This window comes from Alosa alosa, chromosome 7 (assembly GCF_017589495.1).
Source record: "Alosa alosa isolate M-15738 ecotype Scorff River chromosome 7, AALO_Geno_1.1, whole genome shotgun sequence".
Taxonomy (NCBI): Eukaryota; Metazoa; Chordata; class Actinopteri; order Clupeiformes; family Clupeidae; genus Alosa; species Alosa alosa.
In genome coordinates this window covers 14,147,346-14,157,345 of record NC_063195.1, presented here as the reverse complement: position 1 = coordinate 14,157,345, position 10,000 = coordinate 14,147,346, and the positions used below count along the sequence as shown (strand labels likewise).

General features: G+C 40.7%; 1 protein-coding gene across 1 annotated transcript in view; it reads left to right on the top strand.

The window, feature by feature from the left end:
* Positions 1-8,263: 8,263 nt before the first annotated feature.
* Positions 8,264-10,000, top strand: part of crb3b (crumbs homolog 3b) — a 4,938-nt gene continuing 3,201 nt past the window's right edge. The window contains exon 1 of the mRNA XM_048249118.1: positions 8,264-8,393. The gene's annotated coding sequence lies outside the window, so the exon portion shown is untranslated. The remainder of the gene's footprint in view (positions 8,394-10,000) is intronic.

The window sequence follows — 10,000 nt, the reverse complement described above, 5'->3', positions numbered from 1 at the left end:
TGTGTGTGCATGTCTGTGTGTGTGTGAGTGTGTGTGTGTGTATGTGCATGTCTGTGTGTGTGTGTGTGAGTGTGTGTGTGTGTGTGTGCGTGTGTGTATGTGCATGTCTATGTGTGTGTGTGTGTGTGGTGGCGGGGGAGAGAGAGAAAGGGGATAGTCTAAGAAAGAGAGAGAGAGAGAGAGAGAGAGAGAGAGAGAGAGAGAGATATGAGGGAGTTCACCTTTGACCTGGCTTGGAACATCCAAACAGTTCAAACAGAGCAGTTGTGTAAGGACACTGACGGGAAACCGGGAGGTGAACAGCACTCCATGTGTTTTAGTGTCTCTCATGATTACAACAGTATTCAAGTCTGTTTTCTGTTTGCCTAGTATCTAAAATATATACTTACTGGGAGACATGATTTGTGATTCATGTTTATGGTTATTATTATCAGGTGACTAATATTTATTATATTTTAAATGCTTTGGGGCAGTATGCAGGCCTATTCAGTAAAACATAAAGCCTACCCTTGATGACAGTCTTAATTTCTTTTTCTGCCAAAAATGTGGTCATCGCTACTCAAATTCAGATTTGAGCACAACTTGTGCAGTTCTCTAAACACATGCCATTGTTAACACTTTAGTTGAGAGGCCACAAACATGATGAACTCATGAGCAATTAACCTTACATTCATGTAATCATGATGATCATGCTTAATAAATCATAAATCATACTGATGTCATCGTACCTAATGAATTAAATATTTATTTTATTTTTTTTCTTACCCATTATTCTTTATTTTTAAATGATTTTACCTTGTGTGTTTTATGTCTTTACCTTTTGAACTATTCTTTGACTGTATTGCCCTTCTATGCTTTTATTTGTTATTATTGTTTGGTTTTGTTTATGTAAAGCACATTGAATGACCTCTGTGTATGAAATGCGCTATATAAATGAACTTGACTTGACTTGTTTTTGCACTGTGTTTACAATACTTTTATTAATATCATGAAATGATTGAACGTCCATATGGCTGTTTTAAGAAGTAGAAATATACGGTATATCTGAAGCAATCAAAATCTTCGAAGAAAAGCATATGGAACAATTCTGTCTCAGAAGAAAGTTATTTGCATCAATAGGAATAAATTATTAGGCTAATATAGAACACAACATGCCTCTATGGGACAAATTGACACATTCTCCAGAACAGTCTTTTTTTCAGGAATGGAGACATTTAAATGGAAACCATGTTTTTAAAACTTATTTAAAATATGTTTCCATAAATTTGAAGTTTTTTTTTAAGGAATGATAAAAAATATTCATACAATATTAATTAATACACATAAGTAATGAACTAAATATTAATACACATAGATTTGATTGAGAAATGACAATTGGACAATCCAGATTAGCTTCTAGCTTCTCCTCAGCCCTCCTCACTGTCGTCATCATTATGACTATGGATCTGTGCTGACAGAAGCTCAATAGCGCCCCCTCTCACCCAATCTAAAACAATGTTAAACTGTGGCCAGATATTGCCTTGGTCTATACTGAAAAGAATTGCATGCCTAATTGGAGGGGCTGTGATATTGTGGGGTTGTTTTTATACCCAAAAGCCTTGGGAACCTAATTAAGATGCATGGTATCATGAACCCCCCAAAAAATCTTAACATTGTCAAAGGAAATCTGTCAATCTCTGGCAAAACACTAAAAGTGACACATGATTGGATCATTCATCAGGTCAATGAACCAATGAACATCCAGATCAAAACAGATTTGTTTACTGAACACAAAATCAAGCTTTGGCCATTGCCACCTCAGTCCCCTGATCTAAACTCCATAGAAAAACAGTGGGATGAATCAAAGCAGAGATTGCACAAGTGGACCTAGGAATCTGGACGATCTGGAGAGATTTTGTAAAGACGAATGGTCTTAAATCCCTTGCTTTGTATTCTCCAACTTTATGGGGTTTTATAGGAGAATATTACAAACTGTTTTGTTGGCAACGGGAGGCTTAAGAAGGTATTACAAGTAGAGGTGCCGATAATTGTGAGTTTATGTGTTTTTGTATATTCTTGTTAAAAATATGTATTTCTTTATGAGATTTTCCTTTTTCTCAAAATACATTTTCTTCCCTTCAAGGTTGGATTTTTACTCATTGTCTTCATTGTGAGATTACAATAGTTCTCCAACAAATTATTTTTCTTATACCAGTTTTTAGTCAACTTCAGCAGAGGTGCCAATAAATCTGGAGGGTAAATGTATAGTCCATCTTATACACACCAATTGAACCAACATAAAATGGCAAAAAATAGATATTTCTGTGTAATTATTCCATATTTAGTGTAGTCATTCCATATCAGAATACCTGACATACCAACTAAATACAAGCATAGAACTTCAGAGTATTACCTTTCATTTGAAACCATGATTTTGCTTCATATACAGTAAGCCATTTTATTGTCAATGTGCATTTTGGGTAACCAAAGGTCCTATGGGGAGTCTCAATTGGGCATTTTGCAAAATGTATGGACATACCTTTACAAATAATTGTGTAAACCACTAATCTTTTCTTCTATATTGATCTACTTTTACACACAAGGCCTGGTGCTTGGGCTCAAGTGCCTCAAGTTATCCAGAGGTGTGCAGTTCATTGTTCTAGAGGTGTGCAGTTCATTGTTCTAGAGGTGTGCAGTTCATTGTTCTAGAGGTGTGCAGTTCATAGGTGTTTGTAACCCGGTAGAAAGAAAAAAAAAAACACTGTTCTAGCCTCTGTAACTCTGTGCCAGTACTTCACACAGTAGTTTTTATTATAACTACAGAAACTACAGTTTCTGAGCTTTCTAAAGAGGTCAAGCCTTTGATGGTAGGCCAAAATAGGTGGAACAGTGCCCTCTGAAGTAAGCACAGGGCAATTTGGGGGTATAGGCTATCCCAGTGGTTCTTAAAGGCTGTGGTGCAGGTTAAACAACACTTTCAATTAATGGGTACATTAAGCACTCAAGATATGTATATAAAGTTAGATATGTCTCCAAAATGGTGTTAAAGTCCAGTTTTTGTAGTTTTTGGTTAGTAACGGTTATTTTTTATTTATTCGGCGATGACGTCATATGAGGTAGACGTGGTTGAAGCTATTTTTTACAGTCTATCGGTCGAAGCAGAGATAAGAAGGAATCCGACCTGCGGTCATATCCCTGTCCCACCCCATCTCTCTCTCCCACTTACTTACTGTCTCACTATTCACTGTCCTATACAAATAAAGGCAAAAAGCCCAAAAAATAGGCCTATACTTAAAAAAAAAGAAGATATTTGGTGGAAGTAGCCTCAGCCTTATAGCAGCTACTACTAGCACTGTCTAACTGGGATGAGGAAGATTAGGCAAGACCCACAGTTAACATTTATGATGGCCCATATAATTTGGAACCTGTTAGACGTGTGAGGGCGAATGGGGAAATACCGACAGCTGATGGCCATCAAAGAGAAATGAATGCATGGTCAGAGGAGAATCACTGGAGAGTTGGTGAAGTGTCCTTTAACTGGTCTGGCTTTGGGACCCACAATTTCCCATGTTCATTAAGTCGCGACCCCTATATTCTTTTTAGCAATCAAGCCAACAGATATGGTGAGCTACCTGGTAAGACATGTGAAGTGCCTGCAGGCCTACTTGTTTGGAACATGCTGTTGTTTGGCATTACATTTGTGAAGTCTTAAACTCCTCATGGCACCTTTCAAAGTACTGGACAGGCTTGTCTTTGACAGGGGTGCTTTGTTATGTGGCATTCCCTCTCATGTGCCAGCAATTGTGAACATCACACACTAGGTTTTCTGTCACATAAACACTACTTCTGTCCCCAACCACCGGGGGACATTCCTAACCGGGCCGTAGCCTACGACGTGATTTTTTTAAAAAATGCATGCAAACTAAATTAAATTTAATTCGCAATAATGTCACGTTTTTACATGGCATAGGCCTATATGCAGTTGTTTGATTGCACGCATGTTTGCAATTTGCAAGGTCTATTTTCTAACGTCTGTCTGTCCCGCCTTCAACACTTTACATATTGCCTTCAGCGCTGCGCAGCCTCAGGTCAGCTCACTTCACCTTCTTAGCTAACGGTAGTGTCACACGAAGTTAGCTAAACTGCTAGAATGAGCAACAAAAAACAAGCATCTTTAGCAGGTCATTGGCCAGAGTGTTTGAGTTGCGAGAGCCGCTGCATAGATTTCTTACAGAAAAAAAAGTCACCGTTAGCTGCACATTTTAGTGATGAGGACTGGGTGTCAAAACTCGCTTACCTGTGTGACATATTCGGGTTTCTTAATGATCTCAACCTGTCACTCCAGGGGAGAATGACGACTGGCAGATAAAGTCGCTGCATTTAAAGCCAAGCTTGATTTGTGGGGACGACGAGTGGACCGGGGTGTATTTGATATGTTCCAAACAGTAGTGGGGGTTTTGGGAGAGACTGAGAGCCCGTCGGAGACGCTTTTTGGGTTAAACGCAGAGGTTTTGCTTCGTCTTGGCCGAGCGTCCAAACGAATCCTGTAAACGCACTGCCCGAAACCGCACTTTTTTGAAACCTGAACCCAGAGTGGAAAACCGTAGCCCTTTTGAATTCGTTTGGACAGCGAAACCTGCACATCCTACTTGCGTATCGAGTATGTATGTAATCGCCACAGCTGCCCTAGACTTGACACTTATAGTAGCCTATTGCCTAACAATACTAGTTTTCATACGACATTACCTACGATTACACTCCGTAGGATAAATATCACAACTGGTGCTGCGCAGCGCCGATAGCTTATGACTTGGTGGACTGAACACTGTTTTTCCCGGTGTTTTTTTATGCATTCTAGCTACTGTCAGTGACGCGAGAGAACTTAAGTTATTAGGGAAGTGCGGTGTACGTTTACACCGCAGGGGCAGGGCCCTTTCTCTCGCAGCTGGTGCGTGATCACCTGGTTGCGCTTTCAAATGCGTTTGAGCGTTACTTCCCATCCTCCAAAGATCCACGGCAAACCAATGAGTGGGTCCGCAACCCATTTGTCAGTATCCCGAATAGTCCTAACTTGTCAGCGCAGGAGGAAGAGCAGTTGATCGAAATTGCAAATGACGGTGGTCTTAAGAGTGTGTATAAGGAAACCTTTCTGGCGGGTTTTTGGATCAAAACCAAAGCAGAATATCCCGAGATAGCCGTAAAAGCGCTGAAAACGTTGCTACCATTTCCCACCACGTATCTAGAGGCCGGGTTCTCGGCAATGACTGCAACTAAGACCAAATTGCGCAATCGACTGGACATTTCAAAAACACTGAGGGTGTCCAAGGGCGTAGGTTTGGTCTGAGCTTTGGTGGGGACACTATCCACTAACCCCCCGGAAAAAACAAAACAAAAAAACACTAAACTCTTTCACCAGCCACTATAGATATATAAAATGATTAAAATGTGCTACTGTCCAACTATCCATGATTAAAATGTGCTACTGTCCAACTTGATCTAACTGCACTGTGTAGCCTACATAATCTGTTTTTAATATGTAGGCTACAGATATGTAGGCTATATTTAACATTTATTTTCTATTTGGTCTGTTATGAAATCATGCCCATTTAAGCACAGCTCAGTTTTAAGAAACTTAAATGCATGCATGCTTAGCATTTTGTGAGAAGAAATCATTAAGGCTACATTGACAAACTCTTAACCGTGAGCTGCCTGTAAATTCTCTGATTCTAATATTTACAGATATCTAGACGATGTAAGCACAGCTCAGTTTTAAGAAATGCAGCCGAAAGACCATGTTGAATTTTGCTATAATTTATTTAAAAACCGGATTACTCTGGAACAGCTAACTATACACGGGAATGCATTACTATGGGGCGCCAAATGTAACATGCCTTATTTCGTGGACAGAATGACTTTCGTGTGACGAAATACATATATTCATTACGAAACCATGTTAGGCCTACATCGTAACGCCTTTTGTCCACGGAATGCACAAATTGGTTTGCATTGTGTCCACGAAACACTGAAGAGAGCACATCATTTCGTGGACGAAATTGACTGGTGGCCTTTTCCTTTCGTGGACATGTATTGCAGCAGGTCATGAAACTGATGTGATTCAGTAAAGCATTTCGTCCACTAAATGCATTTCGTAAGTTATCAAGTTACTATTACGTGACACATAATTCATTCCGTAAACTGCTTACTCACGAAATGTAGGCTATTGTAGCAGGTCACAAAACTGATTTCGTGATTCTCTTATGCATTTCGACCACGTAATGAAAGTATCGTGACACATAATTAATTACGTAAACTGCTGACTCACGAAATGTATTGTAGCAGGTCACAAAACTAATTTCGTGATTCTTTTATGCATTTCGTCCACAGAATGAAAGCATATGTCACTGAATGCATTTCTTAAGTTGTTAAGTTACTATTGCGTGGACGGAATGCCTTCTGTAACACAACACAATAATTATGTGGACGAAATTGAAATAGGATGCACAGAATGATGCGTGTAGGTGCATTCCGTATTTACATAGACAGAATTACTTTTGACCAAACATTTCGTCTACGACAGTGAATACTGCATTCAGCATACTGCTTCAAAAGGCCACCAATCAATTTCGTCCACGAAATGATGCGCTCTCTTCAGTGTTTCGTGGACACAATGCAAACCAATTTGTGCATTCCGTGGACAAAAGGCGTTACGATGTAACATGGTTTCGTAATGAATATGTATTTCGTCACACGAAAGTCATTCTGTCCACGAAATAAGGCGTGTTACATTTGGCGCCCCATACATTACACATTTGTGTTCGGTAAGGTCTGGTGTTTATTCTGATATATGGTTTGTCATGTGTTGCGTGAAGAGTGTGTAGGCCTACGATATTCCACCGAGACGAATGGATGTGGAGATGGGCGCAGAGAATAATTAAATCTCTTGAAGTTATTTTTCTCGCGAACTGTTTATCACAGCAAACAGTGGCTAGCTAGCACCGTTTAAAAGTTGAGAAAAGGCTCTTTCATGTGACACATGTGTGATGAGCCTACTTCTCGAGGAGTTCAACAGAGAAGAATGGGTGAATTTGGACGCACTTCATGCTTGTAGTGAAGGACAGCTGAAGCGCTGAATGCTGCGCAGGAGACTGCGGCTCACTGGTAGTTATTAGGTTACTTCAAATCAGCGCGATTTACCCTTATATGCTACTTCACATTACAAGATCTGTACGAGATGATCCGCAGCAGTGAAGTGAGAAATGATTTAACTCTTTGTGTAGCGCATGTGAGCGCTTTTCCCCCATTTCAACCTGAATATTGGTGGGGACATTTCAGTCGTAATTTGACATTGGTGTGGACACGTCCTTCGGCCCCCACGCAAATCTACGCTCCTGAGGGTGTCACTGTCTTCCATCACCCCCAGATGGAACCTTCTTGTTGCAGGGAAACAAGCACAGGGCTCGCACTGATTATATTCATAATGCACGTTTAGTTCCCATGTTTTGTTCCCATATTTTGTTAAGCATGTTCACACTTATAGATGTAGCTTCAAGTTGTTCAATATTCATAGTTCATGTTGTTCAATTTTTACTTCTTCAAGTTCACGTTTTTTACATGTTTAAGAGATCGTTACCTTCACTGTTCATAACTGGAGCTAGTTCTTTTCAAGTAATGCATGCACAACACATATGGAACATGGAACATGGACCCCCCCCCCGCCGGTCCGTGAGAAAAACATAGGAAACAGACCGGTCCATGGTACATAAAACGTTGGGGACCCCTACCTGTCACATAAACACTGTCTACGTCCATGACAATGAATGACACAAATAAAGTCTATCAAAAATAAATGTCCAATATCAGATCTAATAAGGATAAGGTAATTTCTTTTTTCTTTTTTTAAGTTGAGTTAAGACATCTCTGTGGATATTGTAACAGACTCTTGAAAGGTAAATAATTATATTTATACATAATTTTGAGTGTGGTGGTGGGATATATTTTCAAAAGGTATAGACTAGGCCTATAATGATATTTCCCCACGACAAAATGCAAACTAATACAACTAGCCTATTAGGCTAGTATGAGAAGGACCGCATTCTAAAAGTGCTTAGACGACTATCTCACTTCTTTCCGGGACACGCATGACTTTACACAGGCACAGGTAGCCTGGCGCAGATCCAAAGAGAACGCCACGCAAGTGCAGCAATTTGATTCGTCGACACCAGTCACGTGTCTCTCTCCACCGGCATGGGCAATTGTTTTCAAAGCAGACAGGTAGATTACAACCACCCGGTTTTGCGGTGACCGACCGAGTGTGCCATGCCTCCGCGACTGTGAACCCAAGACGGAGAGTAGTGCCATTACCTGGTGAACCAGAGCTACCTGGGATCATCTAAGGTGACCCGAACCTTTTGGAGGTGAGATTGTGTTTGATTTGAGTTGTGTTTCACTTGAGTTTATATTTAACTGCATGTTTCAGATGTCGGTGTCGGCCAGGTTCATTTGTAGTGTTTGATAGACAGACCTCTGCGAAGATTAAATCAGAAAACATTAACTATTTCTAAAAATAATAATTAAAAAAAAACACTATTAGGCTATGGGTGAACCGCTTTCTCGTTGTGCTAAAATCCCCTCCTTGTTGTATTGCCTATGTGAAAAACGTTTTGTCGATGTCAAGAAAACATACTACGGGAAGTTTTGAATGTGGTTTTGACATCCAGACAATAAGCTGCTGCACCTGTCCAACCTGATGGGCCACATTATCGTGTGCATTCCATCTGTGCTCGAAAGCCTGAACTCGGAAGTTGTCGAGCTAGGAAGAGCTTAAATCTCTGAAGGGCGGGCGGCCAAGTCTTCGTTGTCCTAAAGCTCATTTATTCCGTTTTTTATGTTTTGGAACCATTTGTCTTGCCAATCTTAACACTAACACAGAAATATAAATGGCAGTGTGGTGAAAATATAATCTGCTCATTTAACGTTAGTCAGGAAAACTAACCTGATACAAATTCTCAGAATGGTCGGCCCTCTGCCCTGCGCTATAGCGCCATGGTTAATAATTAACCAAAAGGAAATTCCCCAAAGTATTTACATGAAATCAAGCAATGTTTAACGACCTGCTTATCTTTTACATTTCCTTTCAGTAGGTTAATGGAGTTGGTTCCACATGTTAAAAGTAGGCTAGGGTACCTTCTATTAAATTAAATTTCCCTCACAGGATCAAAAGAGTATACTTATACTTATTAGGCTATGTGTTTAGTTAAGTGGTGGGTGCATGGAATGGAGATACATGGCAGTTCAAAGGGGGAATTTTGTGTGTGTGTGTGTGTGTGAGAGAGAGGGGAGAGAGATAGAATGTGTATGTGTGTCTACATTACCCACATGATTACTCTAAAGTTGATGTGGATCAAACCTGTACACAGTGCTGCTGGCAGATTGTGTCCTCACACCCTGCCTGTTCTAAGTGTCCCCTCACACCCTGCCTGCTGTAAGTGTCTCTAAACAAGTGTTGGGCAGCGAGAATGTACTGTAGCCTTCGTTTGAGTTGATGTTTAAGGTTCTCTGTGATGTGTGTGGCCTTGTTTTAGGTCTGTTTGGCCAATGGAATGATTAACTTCTAGGGCTGTCTGTGACCCCTCTCTCGCTCACACTCTCTCACACACACACACACACACACACACACACAGATTGGCTCCATCTTTTTCTCTGACTCACCTGACCCATCTCTCTCTCTAACTTAGGCCCTCATTCTCTCACCTGCTCATTTGGTCAGTAACTCACTATCTACCAGTCACTATAATGCTTTAAACCCTGAGCGTGTGAGCGGGAGCAGCAGATAATAAATAAGCCTCCAGGGATTCTGACATCTCTCCAAAACCTGTGATTTTTCATAAATATAAGAGCAGGCTACTCACAGTACGGTTTTGCATGTTGAGAGAGTGGGGAGAGAGAACGCCACTGCGGCCACACACAACACCACCAGGTCCACACGCATCCTGTACCGTCTGTCTGATCCTGGGTCTGTGCA